This window comes from Myotis nattereri, assembly GCF_964212035.1.
Source record: "Myotis nattereri genome assembly, chromosome: 3".
NCBI lineage: Eukaryota > Metazoa > Chordata > Mammalia > Chiroptera > Vespertilionidae > Myotis > Myotis nattereri.
The window spans coordinates 137,882,680-137,901,868 of record NC_138077.1 but is presented as its reverse complement, the minus strand read 5'-3'; the positions used below and the strand labels follow the sequence as shown (position 1 = coordinate 137,901,868).

At 42.5% G+C, this 19,189-nt stretch overlaps 1 pseudogene across 1 annotated transcript; it reads right to left on the bottom strand.

The window, feature by feature from the left end:
- Nucleotides 1–436: 436 nt before the first annotated feature.
- LOC308516355 (tubulin alpha-1C chain-like) lies at nucleotides 437–1,787 on the bottom strand (annotated as a pseudogene). The gene has a single exon. The product of its transcript is annotated as a tubulin alpha-1C chain-like (transcript).
- Nucleotides 1,788–19,189: the final 17,402 nt, after the last annotated feature.

Sequence of the window (19,189 nt, the reverse complement as noted above, 5' to 3'; positions counted from 1 at the left end):
TCTCTGCGACCCCAAAGTCCAGCCCAAGCTCTGCTAGTGGTTCTCTTCAACCTTCCTTTCCTTGACTTGAAGCCCATTCTTTTTTTTCTTTTTTTGACATTCAAAATGAAAACAACTTTATGCCGGAACCGGTTTGGCCCAGTGGATAGAGCGTCGGCCTGCGGACTGAAGGGTCCCGGGTTCGATTCCGGTCAAGGGCATGTACCTGGGCTGTGGGCACATCCCCAGTAGGAGATGTGCAGGAGGCAGCTGATCGATGTTTCTCTCTTATCGATGTTTCTGACTCTCTATCCCTCTCCTTTAAAAAAGAAAAAAAAAAAGAAAAAAAAAGAAAAGAAAACAACTTTATTGCAAAGTTTAGGACACAATAGACTTCACAGAACAACAGAAATAAGACAATCCCAAGATGCTGGAGTGTAACATTGCAGCTAACAGGTTAGTACTCCTCACCCTCATCCTCTCCCTCAATACTATCTGCTCCAACATTCTCATCATCCTTCTCAAGGGCAGCGATGTCCTCATGGGCCTCAGAAAACTCTCTTTCTTCCATGCCCTCACCCACGTACCAGTGGACAAAGGCATGCTTGGCATACATCAGGTCAAACTTGTGGTCCAGGCGAGCCCAGGCCTCAGCAATAGCTGTGGTGTTGCTCAGCATGCACACAGCTCGCTGTACTTTGGCCAGGTCTCCACCAGGGACACAGTGAGAGGCTGGTAATTAATGCCAACTTTGAAGCCAGTGGGGCACCAGTCCACAAACTGGATGCTGCGCTTGGTTTTGATGGTGGCAATGGCAGCATTAACATCTTTGGGGACCATGTCAGGCAGCAGGCAGCAAGCCATGTATTTACCATGGTGAGGGTCACATTTCAACATCTGGCTGGCTGGCTCAAAGCACGCATTGGTGATTTCTGCTACAGTAAGCTGCTCATGGTAGGCTTTCTCAGCAGAGATGACAGGGGCATATGTGGCCAGAGGGAAGTGGATGTGGGTATAGGGCACCAGGTTGGTCTGAAATTAAGTGGGATCAACATTCAGGGCTCCGTCAAACCTGAGGGATGCAGTGATGGAGGACACACCTGGCTAATAAGGTGGTTAAGGTCAGTGTAGGTTGGGCACTCAATATCGAGGTTTCTACGACAGATGTCATAGATGGCCTCGTTGTCAACCATGAAGGCACAATCAGAGTGCTCCAGGGTGGTGTGGGTGGTGAGGATGGAGTTGTAGGGCGCAACTACAGCTGTGGAGACCTGGGGGGCTGGGTAAATGGAGAACTCCAGCTTGGACTTCTTGCCATAATCAAGGAAGAGACATTCCATCAGCAGGGAAGTGAACCCAGAACCAGTCCCCCAACCAAAGCTGTGGAAAACCAAGAAGCCCTGAAGGCCTGTGCACTGGTCATCCAGTTTCCAAATTCGGTCCAGGTTGAGGTCAGTGATCTCCTTGCCAATGATGTAGTGCCCACCATTGGCAAGGAGATAGTAGTTGTTGGCAGCATCTTCCTTGCCTGTGACCCGCTGCTCAGGGTGGAAGAGCTGGCGGCACGTACCATTGTGAACTTCCTCAATGACTGGGGGTTCCAGGTCTACAAACACTGCCCTGTGCACATGCTTGCCAGTGCCTGTTTCACTGAAGGTGTTGAAGGAGTCATCTTCCCCTCCAATGGTCTTATCACTTGGCATCTAGCCATTGGGCTGGATGACGTGTTCCAGGCGATAGAGCTCCCAGCAGGCATTGCCGATCTGGACACCAACCTGGCCAACATGGATGGAGATGCACTCACACATAACTGAGACTTGTAGGGCTCGCGGGGCTGAAAAGTGCGAGAAAACGGGAACAACGACCTCCCACTGACAGACTACCAAGGAATCCGGGGAAGAAATCTTGAAGCCCATTCAGTATGTAGCAGACTGAAAATTCCCCCTCTTCTCACCCCACCAAAAAAATATCCTTCTTCTAGTAAGTGTGGGTGATCAGCTAATGCTGGCAAACTGGTTTCTGATTCTCTTAGCATGTCCTGCACGAGAGGACCAGGGTCCTCCTTCAGTCATCTGGGTGACTTGGCACTTTTGTATTGCCCTCAGCTTTGGGAAGCTCAGCTGAAACTAAGTCAGCAAAAGTCTCATTTTAACACCCTGTTATTTACAACTAGAGGCCCGGTGCACAAAATTCATGCACGGGTAGGGTTCCTAGGCCTGGCCTGAGAACAAGGCCGATCAGGTTCCCCTCCTCCCCACCTCTCCACCTCCCCTCAGCTCTCTGCTGCCGCTGCTGGTCACCCACCATGTTCTACATCACCCTCCTGGTGGTCAGCACACATCATAGCGAGTGATCAAACTCCCGGTCGAACTCCCAAGGGGACACTTTGCATATTAGCCTATTATATACATGAATTTTCTTCCTCTGAATGTCTTAACCTATAGTTTGAAAGTGTGCAGTATCCCTTGCAGTTTGATATAGGCATAATGCATTGATATGTCAGATGCTATATAGAAAAAAGCACCCTTACTTTTTTTTAATCCTTACCCGAGGATGTGTTTTTATCAATTTTAGAGAGACAGGAAGAGAGAGAAAGAGAGAGAGAGAGAGAGAGAGAGAGAGAGAGAGAGAGAGAGAGAGAGAAACATCAATGTGATAGAGAAACATCGATTGGCTGCCTCCTGCATGCACCTTCACCAGGGATTGAACCTGCAACCTGGGCAGGTGCCCTGAACGGAATCAAACCTGAGACCTTTCAGTGTAAGGGAAGACTCTCCAACCAACTGGCCACACTGGCCAGGGTTAACCATTACCTTTGATGGAAGATCCTAAGGTTATAACTTCTGGAGATTTTATATTTCCTAATTTAAAATGTCCTGTTTCCATCCATTCCATGATATTGTACTCCACTACTTGATATTAATAAAATCTTTGTTACTATTAAAAATATTGCTTATTTTAATCCTCGTTTTGATGGATGGAACATAAATAAGGCTTTTGTATTCATTTTTTGTTGCTGTATAACATATTGTCCCAAAACTTAGTGGTTTGAAACAACAAATATTTATTACCACTCGGTTTCTGTGGATCAGAAAGGCAGGAGCAGCTTAGCTGGGTGGCTCTGACATAAAGATCCTCATCTGAAAGCTCAATTGGGGTGTGAGGTGAGAATGACTGCTCCAGGCTCACTCACATGTTCCTTAGCAGACTTAAATTCCTTACCAGATGGGCCTTTCCATGGAGCTGCCTCATAACAAGACAACTGGCTTCCCTCAGGGTGAGCAATCCAGAAGAGTTAGAGAGAGTGTGGCCAAAATGCAAACCAGAGTTTTTTTTTATAACCAACCTAATCTCAATGACATGCCACTATCTCTGCTGTATTTAATTCTTTAGAAGTGAGTTAAGTCTAGCCCCCACACAAGGAATTACACAAGGGTGTGAACCAGGAGGCAGAGATCATCAAGGGTGGGGTACGGTGGGTGTCATTTAGAGGCTCCCTACCATGCTTCATAGTGGTAAATTAATGAGACTGGAAGATACTAATATTATTACCTCAGAATCTTCCAATCTTATTAATATATACTCCTGAAATCAGAAAAAAATTCCAACTAGCCCAAGGTTGTATATAATTTTTCAAATTGAAAACTCACATACCACTGTTTTATTAGAGAATAAAATATGGCAGTCATATGCTACAGAAACCTGGGCAATTTGGACAATCTGTAATTATAGTTATTAGCTCCTTCAAAAGCTATAGTAACATTGGTTACACCATTTGTTGTGCTTCAATGAAAATATCTTTATGAATATGACCTATTGCCACCTGTCAAATAGAGTCACTAAAATATTTGCTAGCAAGATGAATTGAGAATTTTGGTGTCTTAAATATTTTATTAATTCATATTCTACTGCAAACGAAAACTATAGAGTATCTTCTTTTGTTAAATAATCGTGTATTATTCTTCAGCAGAGTATAGGCAGTAGTCATTTGTATCCTACCTATTCCCAAATGGTGGCAGATTAAATTAATACAAATGTAGGTGTTATCGTACTTCTTCATACTTTATATCATTATATTCTTCTCAAATGATTCTAAATTTATTTTCCCCCTTGATACTTGTAATGAGTCTATAATACAGTTGAAGTAAGTTTTACCGCCACTTTAGAAAAAAAAAAAAAAACAGGTTTGGAGATTTTCACCAAGTCATACAACTTGTAAAAAGCAGAATGAAGGCATGAACCCAACTCTGGTGCATTTCCCACAGCTTAGTTTGATCCTTATTCATGCCAGTTTCTTTAAGCACAATTCTTTATGCCTATGTTTCTCTCTCTATTTCTTCTTCTCATTACAGCAGTCCCTTCGGCATTTCTTGCAGTGCTGGTTTGGTGGTAATAAACTCCTTTAGCTGGTTTTGTTGTGTTTTTTGTTTGTTTGTTTGTTTGTTTTGTTGTCCAGGAAGCCCTTTATTTCACATCTGTTGTGAAAGATGGCCCTGCTGGTTATAGTAATCTTGGTTTCAGATCCTTGCTTTTCATCACCTTGAATACTTCATGCTGTTCCCTTCTGGCTTGTAGAATTTCTGTTGAAAAATCAGCTGACAGCCTATGGGAGCTCCTTTATAGGTAATAAATTGCTTTTCTCTTGTTGCCTTTAAGATTCTTTCTTTGTCTTTAATTTTGGGCTTTTTAATTATGATGTGTCTGGGCATGGGCCTATTTGGGTTCTTCTTGCTTAGGACTCTCTGTGCCTCCTGGACTTGTGTGACTTTTTCCTTCACCAGGCAAGGGAAGTTTTCTGCCACTATTTCTTCAAACACATTCTCTATTCCTTGCTCACTTTCTTCCCCTTCTGGCACTCCAATGATGTGAATATTGTTATGTTTCATGTTGTCCCACAGCTCCCTTAAACTCTCCTCCTAGTTTTTAATTGTTTTCTCTGTTTGGTTCTCTAATTGAATGATTTTTTTCTACTCTGTCTTCTAATTCACTGATCGGATCCTTGGCTTATCCTAATATGCTGTGTATTCCTTCCACTGTGTTCTTTATTAGTGCTATGTCATTCTTCATAGTTACTATATCTTTTCTCATGCTGTTGAGAATCCTTGCCATCATTATTCTGTACTCTATGTCTGATAAATTTCTTATCTCCATTTCATTTAGCTCTTCTTCTAGAGAATTCTCTTGTTCTTTCATGGGGATTGTTTTTCTCTCTCCCCATTTTGGCTGCCAGTCTCTATGCAGTCTCCACTTTCCATCCTTGATTATCAGGGTTCTCTCCAGCCAGTCTTCAGTTGATTATTCAGGATGGTTTTTCTGTATTTTCGTTGTAATTCCAGTTTGGTCTTGGTAGCATGTCAGTATAGCTTCCACTTACTCCGCTGCCATTTTCTCTTTGTCCAAAATACTGATTTTATAAAGGAAAGGAACTCAACAGTCTTACTGTGACTTGATAAGAAATAAAGCTTAAAAATTAAAAAGACTAAAGAACTGCCGGAACTGGTTTGGCTCAGTGGATAGAGCGTCAGCCTGCAGACTGAGGGGTCCCAGGTTCGATTCCGGTCAAGGGCATGTACCTGGGTTACGGGCACATCCCCAGTGGGAGATGTGCAGGAGGCAGCTGATCGATGTTTCTCTCTCATCGATGTTTCTAACTCTCTCTATCTCTCTCCCTTCTTCTCTGTAAAAAATCAATAAAATATATTAAAAAAAAAAAAGACTAAAGAACTAAACAACATGACCAAAAATATTCAAAGGATTAGCCCTAACCGCTTTGGCTCAGTGGATAGGGGGTCAGCCTGCGGACTCAAGGGTCCCAGGTTCGATTCCGGCTAAGGGCATGTACCTTGGTTGCGGGCACATCCCCAGTAGGGGGTGTGCAAGAGGCAGCTGATTGATGTTTTTCTCTCATCGATGTTTCTCTCTCATCGATGTTTCTAATTCTCTATCCCTCTCCCTTCCTCTCTGTAAAAAATCAATAAAATATATTTTAAAAAAATATTCAAAGGATTTAATTAAACCAGCATATTTTTTTTAGCTATATGTAACACTGTGTTATGAGCCAAAGAAAATACAAGTATGAAAAACTTATGGGGGGGCTTTTGTTTGTTTGCTTGCTTGTTTTTGTTAATGCTCACCTGAGGATATTTTCCATTGATTTTTAGAGAAACTAGAAGGGAAAGGGGAGAAACAGAGAGAGAGAAACATCAATGTGAGAGAGACACATCAACTAGTTGCCTCCTGCAGGCATTGACCAGGGCCAGGGATCCTGCATCCAACCGAGGTATGTACCCATGACCAGAATCGAACCCAGGACCCTTCAGTACATGGGCCAATGCTCTATCCACTAAGCCAATCTGGCTAGGGTGAAAAAGTTGTTTTTTAAACTCATAAACACAAACAACAATATGGTGGTTACCAGAGGGAAGTAGGTAAAAGGGGTCAAATATATGATGACAAAAGAATATTTAACTTTGGGTGATAGGCACACAATGTAATATACAAATGATGTATTATAGAATTGTATACTTAAAACCTATATAATATTATTAACCGATGTCACCCCAATAAATTTAATTTAAAAATAAAATGTTCTTTTAAATCAAAGAAAGTTCTTTTCTATCAATAAGTGAATTATTACATTTTGGGAAATCCTGAAAGGTAGATATATTCTTATATCCCACTTTACAATTGACAGAACTTAGGGTCAAAGGGCTCCAATTACTTGTTCAAGGTCACATAGCTGTGACAGAGCCAGGATTTGAGCTTAGGCAATTCTAGAGCCACATGCTTACCAACAAACCTCTTCTTATATATGTAAATAACTAAAAGACAAGGTAGGGTTTGATGAGTACTAAGACAAAACATTATAAAAGTATTAGGGAGGAAAAGATTGATCCTGACCTAAAAAGTTTTCCTGGAAAAAGTGAACTTGAGTAAATCACCAAAACTCGTTGAGCCTCAGGATTTGATAAATGGACAACAAGAAGAAGGACATTTCAGGAATAGGGACCATCTTGAGCAAAGAACAGAAATGGCAGAGATGGCAAAGACAGTGTAAGGAAAATATATGGGCCAGTGTAACAGGAGATGGTTTTGGGAAGGTATTTTGGGGTCTTATTTTAAAATATTTTGATTACCAGTACAAAGATCTGATATCTTATTTCTTATGAAATAGGAAACCATTGAACTCTTCTGGCAAGGAGGACACATGCTATGATTGCAGTCCCCTGAAATTTATGATAAATTCATCGTCTCTAGATTCTGTGGATAAGGAACTGAGTTGATGTTTGCTTCTTCATGGCCTATCTTGTCTGGAATGATTCTGTGCTATTCTGGACTGAAGGAGTGGTGTGAAACGATTGAGGAGAAGGCATTTTGGACCATCCAAAGAGCAGTGGATAGCTAAATTCAACATTTCATGAGAGTCTGGAGTGGAGAGTCTGGGACAATAAGAAATGAGTTTGGAGTGATAGGTTATCAGGCTCATAGGTTATAATCTCCCTTTCTTAAAATCAGCTGTGCCACATAACATAACTTAATCATAGCAGTGATTATCACATCATATTTACAAGTCTCAGGGATTACACAGGGCGTGTACACCAGGAGGCAGGAATTTTAAGGGCCACCACAGAATTCTACCTACCACAGACTCAAAATCCCTTGAGGGCAGGGACCAAACACAATGTGTTGCCATAGCGAGAACTCAACAAATATTGTTGAGCTAAAGTACATCACTGATTATGCCATTGAAAATAGCCCCTCATTCTGCCACTGAGTGTCCCCTTACCTACTTTATCTTCTTCGTACTGTCAGCACCTAGCATTATATATGTATGCATCTGTTTACAAGTTATTTGTTTGTTTTCTGCCCTCCCATCACTCAAATGAAAGCCCCATTGAGGCGTGGACATTTTCTAGCTTAGTCACACGCCATTGTGTCCCCAGCTCTTTAAACAAACAGCACCTGGCATATGTAGACTAATAAAAATGTGGGTCCTAGCCAGTTTCTCTCAATGGTTAGAGTGTCAGCCTTTAGACTGATGGGTCCCAGGTTCGATTCTGTTCAAGGACATGTACCCTCAGTTACAGGTTCGGTCCCAGGCTCTGGTCTAGGTGCCTGTGGGAAGCAATCAATTGATATGTCTCTCTCACATCATTGTTTCTCTCTCTGTGTCTCTCCCTTCCCTTCCATTCTCTCTAAAAAATTCAATGGAAAAAAATATCCTCGGGTGAGGAGTAACAATTACAACAAAAATAAATTTTAAAAAATTTGGTAAATGAATGAATGGCTGCATGGTCTCAATGTGTCCATATATTTAAAAAGGTGCCTTTTGGCCCAGCTGGTATTGCTCAGTGGTTGAGCATCAACTTATGAATCAGATGGTCACAGGTTCGATTCCTGGTCAGGGCAAATGCCTGGGTTGCAGGCTCAATCCCCAGTATGGGGTGTACAGGAGGCAGTTGATAAATGATTCAACCTCATCATTGATGTTTCTTTCTCTCTCTTCCTCTCCCTTCCTCTCTGAAATCAATTTTTTTTTAAATGTGCCTTTGGGGGCTATATAGTTATGTGGGGAAATGTTCTAAATTTTAATTCATGGATAACATGCATGTGTTTGGCATACCCCAAAACATAAACATTCATGGAATGCATATTATGTACCTATAGCATGGTGCTATTTTATCCTGTCCAATCAACAGAGTAGCCAGAGGGGAAAATAGGCAACACCTACAGATCTGGTCCCTTCTGTGCTGAAAAGTCACTAGTGGCTCCCATCTCACTCTGGGAAAAAGCAAAAGTCAACACAGTGGCTGCAAAGCCCCACATGACTCTCTCCCTCCTGACTGCCCTCTACCTCATCTCCTCCTGTTCTCTCTCTTGCTCTCCCCTCTAGCCTTCCTGGCTCTTCTAGGTTCTCATTCTAGGCTCACTCCCAGAACTGGGTCTTTGCCCTTGCTTCTGCCTGGTCTACTTATTTCCCCAGATTCTGGCATCTTTTGCTTCCTCACCTCTCAGTTCTCACTCACTTCTACCTTATAAGTGAAGCCCTCTGTGATCACTCTATTTCAAATAGAAGTCACTGATCATCCTTCCTCGCCTAGAATTTCCTGTGCCCCTCATTTCCGTTTTCTCCATAACGCTTAGCTCCTAGGTCACTCATTTTTTTTTATTGTGTGTGTTCTCTCACTAGAATGAAGGAAGAGCAGAGATATTTGTCTGTTTTGTTTGCCGCTGTTTTTCCAGCATCTAGAACAATGCCTGGCACGTAGTAGGTCCTCAGTAAATATTTGCTGTCTTTGAGAGCTGTCGAGGATATAGCAATAACTCAAATGAACTCTGGTTCAATATTTCCCCCACTAATTTCAAACAAGACTTTTATGCACTCTGCCCTGCATGCCAACTAAAAATACTACCCCATCTCCCCTCCTTTGTCCTTTGAACAATTTATAAAACTCAGGATAAGAGATTTTGTGTATTCGAAGAAACCTGGTCTTCCTATTCTTTTGAAGAGCAAATTGCTCGGTGTTCCCAGTAACATTTGAGCCTTGCGTTGCCTTTGTAGTTGAAGGGGAGAAGTAGGTTAAAGTAACCGAGCTTTTTACCTGAGCTAATGAAAGTACTTTGTCATTGTTAGCCATGGATTGGCCCTCCTTAGGAGACTTGTTGAGCAAAAACACATAAGGTATCTTGGGCATTCAAAGCAAAGGTTGACAAAGGCTACCAGGAGAAAGTAGAGTGCAGGAAATGTGTAGTTATTACAATACCTGCGCCATCCTCCAGATTCACAGCGGTTCTCAACCTGTGGGTCGCGACCCCTTTGGCGGTCGAACAACCCTTTCACAGGGGTCGCCTAAGACCATCCTGCATATCAGATATTTACATTATGGTTCATAACAGTAGCAACATTACAGTTATGAAGTAGCAACGAAAATAATTTTATGGTTGGGTCACAACATGAGGAACTGTATTTAAAGGGCCGGAAGGTTGAGAACCACTGCTCCAGAAGGTTTAGGTTTGGACTGTGGAAGTGTATTTGGATCCAACACTGGCAATCAGTGATTGTCCCCCAGCCTCCACCCAGCCCCTATTTCATTCAGCTCACAATAATGCACGCTCACATTTCACACAGTTGAAGCTCACTCACAGCATACCTTTATTCTAATGAGCTAACCATACCCAGCAGTTTCTAATGGATTCTAAACTGTGGCTGAACAATGTCTCTAAATTTAGGGTTTCAATTAAGTAAAAGAACCCATAACAGTCCTCAGTTCTACTGGGTTTCTCTCTGCAGTGGATTTGTCCAACAGAAACTCAGCACATTCTTACAAGTCTTAGATACCTGGAGGAACAGACACACAGTTGGTGTTTTCTCAAGGACGAGTGCACTTAGAGACTGCTCTGATTCGTCTGGCTCGCAACGTCTTCCTCTGACATGAGGATGGGCCAAGACTTTCTCACTTGGTAGCTAGTGGATGCTACTGGGTGAGAGAGAGGGAAATAGGAAGAGAGAAGGAGATGGTGTGTTGCTTATAAATGGAGAGTATATAAATGTAAGCACCTACTTATATGACAAGTCTAGAAAAGGAAAACTATAGGGACAAAGAGCAGGTCAGCAGTTGCCTGGGGCAGGGAGGTGAGAGCAGGAATTGAATGCAAATAGACACAAGGGAACTTTGGGGATGATACAAGTATTCTAAAACTGAATTGTGATGAGGGTTGCACAACAGTATAAATTTACTAAAAGTTGTCAGATTGTACACTCAAAAGGGATACATTTTTAAAATTCCATCTACAATAGCATAAGAAAGAGTACAATGCTTCGGAATAAATTAAACCAAGAAAGGGTAAGACTTGTGCTTTGAAAGCTACAAAGCATTGCTAAAAAAACCAAAGGAACTGGGATTCTCACACATCGCTGGTGAGAAAGGAAAATGGGGCAGCCTCTGTGGAAAACAGTTTGGTGGTTTTTCAAAAAGCTAGACACAGAATTACCACAGACTCAGCAATTTCACTTCTAGGTATATACCCAAAAGAACTGAAAGCAGACACGCAAACAGGTACTTATATACTAGTACCAATGTTCATTGCAGTTTTATTCACAGTAGCCAAAAGATATAAACAACCCAAATGTACATCAACAGAGAATAGATAAACAAAATGTGGTATATGCATGCAATGGAATATTATCTATAATAATAAAAGCATAATATGCTAATTAGACCAGACATCCTTCTGGATAAAGCCGGGGCTGTGAGGGAAGCCCAGTTCCCAGGTGCCAGAGGGAAGCCAGTGCCAGCAGCCAGGGGAAGGAAGGCCTACTCTTGCACAAATTTCATGCATTGGGCCTGAAGTTCATTCATAAAAAGAAATGAAGTTTTAATACATGACACAACATGGATGAACCTTGAAAACATTATGTTAAGTGAAATAAGCTAGACACAGAAGGAAATATCAAGATTCCATTTATATGAAATATGTAGACTAGGCAAATTCATAGAGGCAGGGAGTAGAATGGTGGTTGCCAGGGACTGGAGGAGGGGACAATGGAAGTTTAATGGTTACAGAATTTCTGTTGGGGAGATGAAAGAAGTTTGGACTAGATGGTGGGGATGGCTGCACAACATTGTGAAAGTAATTAAATGCCATAGAGCTATATGCTTAAAAATGGCTAATATGGCAAATTTTATGTTATACATATTCTCCACAATATAATATAAAATGAAAGCAACCAGGTCATCCTGGTGCAGTTAGGAACTTCTGATTTAAAAAATAATGGTAATAACATACTGTGTACAAAGACTATACCTGTTTTTTTTTATTACCCTTGAGCAAACCTGGTCCTGTCTCTTATGGAATTTGACATACATGAGCACTCATTAAACATTGACTAACCCTTAAAAAAGTGGCATGATATAAAAACAATTACGAGGGGGAATAGCCTTAAACTATAAGGATTATAGTAAAATTTGCCAGGTAGTATTAATGGAGTGTAATCTTCTAAGCAATAAAACATGTTTGCTGAGTGAGAAAAGAACTTTCCCTCTTTTGAAGCAGTTGCTGATCTGGCACGCTGCCAAACGCCTAGAAATTATGAACATAGATGTTGGCATTTTCCATGGACATGAATGATGAAAAATGTAAATAAAGGGCACCAATTAAAGCCTTTCCCTACTTGTTGAAACAAAATTTGCCCTAAAACACTGCTAATAATTTTCAGATGTCAGCCAACAAATGATGTCATCACCAAATCTCTGCTAGAGCTTATTTTCACTCGCATTCTTGCTAACTCAAGCCTTTTAAACTTTGCGTCTGCCATCTTGGCTGGAGACAGCGTCCTCGTGCTAATGATGGACTATGCTGTGACACTCAAAGGCACAGGTTTGCTGCTTTCCTCGTGCCAGCCACACATGAAGCACGACTGACCTGAGGGCCATGTGCTCTACTTACAGGGGCCACTGACAGGAAGAGGCTTCTTCATTTCTTGTCCCTACTGCTGTCCATGTTACAATATCCTTTCTATAGGTTTCTGAGGGATTAGTGATTACCCAAGAAACTGGAGATTTATTTCGTATCTGAGACCTATTTTCCATGTTTTTGTATGTTTATTATTCTTTAGGAGTCAGGCTGGCACTGGAGAATCACTGGTTGTTTGTAACCTCGCGTGGTTACATCTTCTATTAGTTCAACCTGGCATTGGAGAAGCAAGATGCCAAGACAGAATTGGGTGAGTGTTATGAGCTGAACTATGCCATCTCTCCAATTCAGATGTTGAAATTCTAACCCCTGGTACCTTAGAATGTGACTATGTTCGGGATAGGTTAAAATAGGGTCATTAGCGTGGGCCCTAATAAAATGTCACTGGTGTCCCTACAAAAAGAGGAGATCAGGGCACAGACAGGTCCAGAGGGAAGACCATGTCAGGACCCAGAGATAAGATGCCCAGATGGCCAAGGAGAGAGGCTCTAGGAGACACCAATCCTGCCAAGACTCTGATCTTGGATTTCTAGCCTCCAGAACTGTTAGGGCATACATTTATGTTGTTTAAGCCACCAAGTCAGTGGCATTTGTTAGGGCAGCCTAAGACAATAAGCAAGAGATTTATGGAGGGAAGTGCCAGTGAAGGAAGAAGGGAGAGGAAACAGAAGAAGGCAGAGAGCCTCAGACTACAATGCAGGTTTGACATCTGTGGAGTCAACCAGGAAAGGAAGGAGAATTGGGTAGGAAGAGCCTCAGCCTGCAGCAAGTGCGTGGGGAGCCCCTGAGCAAACGCTGCTTGCTAGTGAAGTCCTGCAACCCTGGCTTCAGCACCTGCCATGCTCAGTCATTGGCTGCAGCAGCCCAGGGAGCATGCCGCAGCCGGCACTGTCCGCCAGCCACACTTCCCACAGCATGTTCCCTCTTTTTTTTTTTTTTTTTTTTATCGACAAACATATCTTTATTGATTTCAGAGAGGAAGAAAGAAATAGAAACATCACTGATGAGAGAGAATCATTGATTGGCCGCCTCCTGCATGCCCCACACTGGGGATCAAGCCTGCAACCCACACATGTGCCCTGACCTGGAATCAAACCATGACCTCCTGGTTCATAGATTGATGCTCAATAACTGAGCCACACCAGCTGGATACATGTTCTCTTAAAGGGAGACCTGAGTGGTGCACCTCCATACTGCTACACCAGGTGACAGACTATGGGCCTGTCCTTGATCTTTCTCTTCCCAAAGACCCCCCTCTTGCTTGCCTTTCCTTAAGCACTTCTGTAGGAGCACATGAGAAATAGCAGGAAACCAGAGTTACTGGAAGTTCCAAGGGGAGACGTGCAACCTGCTAGAAAAGTGAGGAGGGGAAAACTTCCATTTGCCTTAGTCAAAAATACAATTTGAGAAACCTCTTCTTAAGCTCATGATGTCCAAGGACCAAAGGGTGTTTCCAAAATGCTGTCCTGATTGTCATTCCTCTGCTCAAAATCCTCCTGCTCTTCACTGCCTGCAACAGGGGACTCCAACTCCCCCAAAGAAAACTGTTTGAGCATGCCCCAAGTGTATATACCACATATATTTATATACATGGTCTACTATGCAAATAGTATAGGTGTACATTCTAACATAAAATTAGAAGGTAAAAAGGATGTCATGCATAAATACAAATTTACTTCATACTCCACTTTGGACACCACTTTCTTATTGGGTAAAGTCTAACATAATTAAGGTAGCATGAACACCCTTCAGATTCTAAGCCCTTCTCTCTCTCTCTCTCTCTCTCTCTCTCTCTCTCTCTCTCTCTCTCTCTCTCTCTCTCTTTCTCCCCTTCATGTTCCACTTCTCCACACACATTTTTCCTTTTTCTCCAAACACACCATGATCACTCATGTCTTTGCACATAGTTTTCATCTTTCTGAAATGCCCTTCCCTGTCTCAGGCTGGGTCAGGAAACTGGGGATGGGTGGCGGTGACAAATCTCCCGCAGTGCCTTGGGGGGGAGTGGGCTGCAACCTCTCCCGGCTACCTGGGGGCGGGGGTGATGGGGACAGAGGTGTAGTGAAAATGTGAGATATCCACTGAGCTCGCTCTCACTCCCCCTGCTACCCTCCCCAGGACACCAGGGCTCCCACGCTGGGGAAGCCCCCTGTGCTCGGGTGCTGGGTGCCCGTGAGGAGCCCGCCCCGCACCCGCACAGCCTCTTTCAGGTGAGCTGGGCCACAGCCTCCGGGACTGCAGGGGCCAGTCAGGCTCCACGTGGGAGCTGGTCTGCAAGGCCAACTGGGAAAGAGCGCACTGCCCACCTGGCTTCCGGCTTCTGTGTGGCGCTGCCGGGCAGCCCGGAGGCCCATGCTGTGTCCCAGCCCTCAGCGTCCGGTTGCGCTCACTGAATCTCTGCATGGGGACTCAGGTGCCATGACTCAGGCAGAGGGGGATGTGCGGGGGTTCAGGGGCCCAGGTGCTGCTCGGGGCCCAAAGGTCAGCTGGGACCTCCCCTTCCATCACCAGTCATGCCTAAGGACCACACCTATGCATGAATTTTGTGCACCAGGCCGCTAGTACTATAATAAAAGTTGTGTGAATGTGGTCTTCTGAAAATATCATTGTACTGTACTCACCTTTCTGCTTGTGATAATGTGAAATGATATACTGCCTATGAGATAAGATAAAATGAGGAGAATGTCAGGCATTGTTAGGTAGTGTTAGGCTTCTATTTACCTTCTGACCACATGACACAAAAACTTTAAGGCTTCCCTTTGACATATCCAAATTGCCAGCATCACTACTCTTGGGGCCATTATGAAGTAAAATAGGAGGTCCTTGAACACATGCACTGTGGTACCAAGAGACTAATGAGCAGGAAGTGTCTATAGCAAGCATGTCAAACTCGTGGCCCACAGGCCACATGCAGCCCACAACAAATATTTTTGCAGCCTAATCAATATAACAATATGCAAGAAATGTGTAATAAAAATTTTGTAACTTAATTTTTACAATATCCTGTTATACATAATCTATAATAATAAAAGGGTAATATGCTACTTAGACCGAATGTCCTTCCGGGTGTCATTCAGACATCCTTCTGGACAAAGCTGGAGCTGAAGCCGAAGCAAAGCAGCCAGGGTCCCAGGTGCTGGAGGGAAGCTGGTGCCGGCAGCCAGGGAAGGAAGGCCTACTCTTGCATGAATTTTCATGCATCTGGCCTCTGGTTATTAGTAATGAACTACAACATTTGTTAATGACTGATTACTATAATCACGTCGCATTCATTTCCCTTATGCTCCTTATGCGCAGGCGCACCATTTCTTTCCACTAATACTAGCAGCGAATATTTTAGCAGCCGATTGCCACATCATTAGTCGGACTGACTTGTTTGGTGTGCGCAAGAGGAAATATTCACTTTCGGAGATCAAGAAACATAGGTTTATTTGTGTTACGCTTACTAATTTGTGCAGTTATTCAGTGTCTGGTAAGTTAATGTTCAAGAAAAAATATTAATATTTATTAAAATGTTCTATTATTTTATGTTAATGATTACTCATTTATTTCAGCCCTTTGTATTCAGCATATATATCGAAATAAACCTACGTTTCTATGAAAATTGAAGCTTTGGTTATTTTGCAGCCCACATAAACTTAAACCTTGTTTATTTGGCCTGTGTTAGCCTTTGAATTTGACATGCTTGGTCTACAGCATGGAGACCCTCCACAAAGGGATGATTCACATCCCGGGAGAGACCTTTCAAGATTTTAGCACCCTACTCAGAATGGCATGCAACTGAAAAATTATGAATTGTTTATTTCTAGATGTTTCTGTTTAATATTTTTGGATCAGAGTTTTGAGTTATTTTTATAGCAGAGGCTTATATTTTTTTAAACCTGCAGTTTTGAATTGATCAATAAGTTGACTACCATTCACTTGGGACACCTAATAAAATAAAAAAATTAAAAATAAATATAGGCTATCATAGTGAGACAGGCTGAGAAAGTTTTGTGTTTGTGTGTGTGTGTATGTGTGTATGTCTGTGTATGTATGTATCTCTCTGTGTGTATATGTGTGTCTGTGTGTATGTGTGTATATGTGTGTGTGTCTGTGTGTCTGTGTGTATGTGTGTGTGTCTCTGTGTGTCTGTGTGTCTGTGTGTGTCTCTCTGTGTGTCTGTGTGTGTATGTGTGTATGTGTGTGTATGTGTGTATGTGTGTGTCTCTGTGTGTGTATGTGTGTATGTGTGTGTCTGTGTGTGTGTGTGTGTGTGTGTATGTGCACAGCCAGTTTGGAGATCAAACTACTGAGAGGGTCTCACAATGCCTCACATTTGCAAGACTAAAGCCTGAAGTTAAGATTATAGTCTGTGCTACAGACTGGATGTTTGTGTCCAAAATTCATATGTTGAAGTCCTAATCCCCAATGTGATGGTATTTGGAGGTGGGACTTTTGGGAAGTAATTAGGGTTAAGTTAGGTAACGAGGGTAAGGACTTCATGATGGAGTGAATGCCCTTATAACAGGAAAAAGAACCCTAGCTGGTTTGGCTCAGTGAATAGAGCATCGGCCTATGGACTGAAGGGTCCCATGTTCGATTCTGGTCAAGGGCACATGCCTGGGTTGCCCACTCAATCCCTGGTAGGGGCTGTGCAGGAGGCAGCCAATCAATGATTCTCTCTCATCATTGATGTTTCTATGTCTCTCTCCCTCTCCCTTCTTCTCTGAAATCAATAAAAAAAAAAGGAAAAAAGATACAGTTCTCTCTCTATGTCATGTGAGGAAATAGCAGGAAGTCAGCTGTTTGCAAACCCAGGAAGAGAGTTCTCATCAGACACTGAATTAGCTTGTACCTTGATCATGGACTTTCTAACTTCCAGAGCTATGAGAAATACATATTTTTAAAATAATTTTTATTGATTGATTTGAGAGAGAGAGAGAGAGAGAGAGAGAGAGAGAGAGAGAGAGAGAGAAGAGAGATTTCTTGTTCCACTTATTTGTGCATTCATTGGTTGATTCTTTATTGTTATTACTAGAGACCGAGTGCACATATTTGTGCACTGGTGGGGTCCCTCAGCCTGGCCTGTGCCCTCTCACAATCCAGTACCCCTTGGGGGATGTTGGACTGCCAGTTTTGGCCTGAAACCAGCAGTCTGACATCCCCTGAGGGTTGTAGTAGTGCACAAAGCAGCAGGCGGCCAGGGAGGAGCCCAGCCCAGGCTGGGCACTGCACTGCTCCTGCCCATCCCAGCCCCACTGCGCCTGCCACCCTGTCGCTCAGTAGTGCTGCCTCAGAGGCAGGAGAGGCTCGTGCCGCAGGAACTGTGCTCGCCAGCCATGAGCCCAGTGTCTTGTGCTCATAGGTCAGCTGAATAGAGCTCCTGCTTGGGAGTGCACTGACCACAGGGGGGCAGCTCCTGCATTGAGTGTCTGCGCCCTGATGGTCAGTGAACGTCATAGCAACTGGTCATTTGGTTGCTTAGGCTTTTATATATATAGATTATTTTTAAAATATTTTTTATTGCTTTCAGAGAGGAAGGGAGAGAGATAGAAACATCAATGATGAGAGAGAATCATTGATCGGTTTCCTCCTGCATGCCCCCCACTGGGGAGTGAGTCTGCAACCTAAGCATGTGCCCTTAACAGGAATCACACCCGGGATCCTTCAGTCTGCAGGTTGACACTCTATCCACTGAGTCAAACCAGCCAGGACAATTGGTTAATTCTTGTATGTGCCCTGATTGGGATGCAACCCACAACCTTGGTGTATTGGGACAATGCTCTTACCAACTAAGATACCCAGCCAGGGCTAAAACATATATTTTTTGTTTATGTCAACTAGCCTATGGTATTTTGTGATAGCAGTCCAAATTAAGATAGTCTATCACTTTGAAAAAAGAACAGAATTAATTGGCCTCATAAGCCTTTTTTTCTAATTAGTTTAATTAGTTGGCATGCTCTTTGAGGGGGTGCTGAGATAAGAGGTAAAGATATTCCCTCAAAGAGCAAGAAAATTAAGGAAATAAATATTGTCCTCTCGATCATAGTGCCATTGAAGAGACTTTGTGCTCTAAGAATTCTATCATCAGTAATAGGACTATCCCAATCTCTACCATTTTCCCATACATTGCTTCTTTCTTCAAAGTGTTATTCAAAAGGCACTCTGCAGTTATTTTTCAGTTTTTATAATAGTATTTGTGAAAGTTGCTCATTCCAGTTTGCATTAAAAAAAAATTGGGACATAGAAGTTATTCCATATCAGACAGAGCATCATTAAGAGAAGCTTAGCTCTTCTGTTAAACATTTTTTCTTTGTTGTATTGTTTAATTCTTTACTATAACCTTTGGTTAATATATGCTTGAGAATATTTTAAAAGTACAGATATATCACCCAAATCAAAATATTTTCCCATTTCCTTAAATTACTTTAATTAAAATATTTTTAGGTAGAGTAGAAACAACCCTAATGACTGTCAAATGATGCACAGGTAAACAAAATGTGGCATGTCCATATAATGGAATATTACCTAATCATAAAAACAAATGAGGTACTTACATATGCAACAACATGGATTAATCTTGAAAATATCACGCTAAGAGAAAGACGGACACAAAAAGCCAAATATTGATTCCATTTACATGAAGTGTCCAGAAAGGCAAATCCGTAGACACAGAAAGTATATTCATGGTCCCTAGGACTGGAGGTGGAAACAAGCAGTTACTGCAGATAGGTTGTTTTTCTCCAAGATAAAA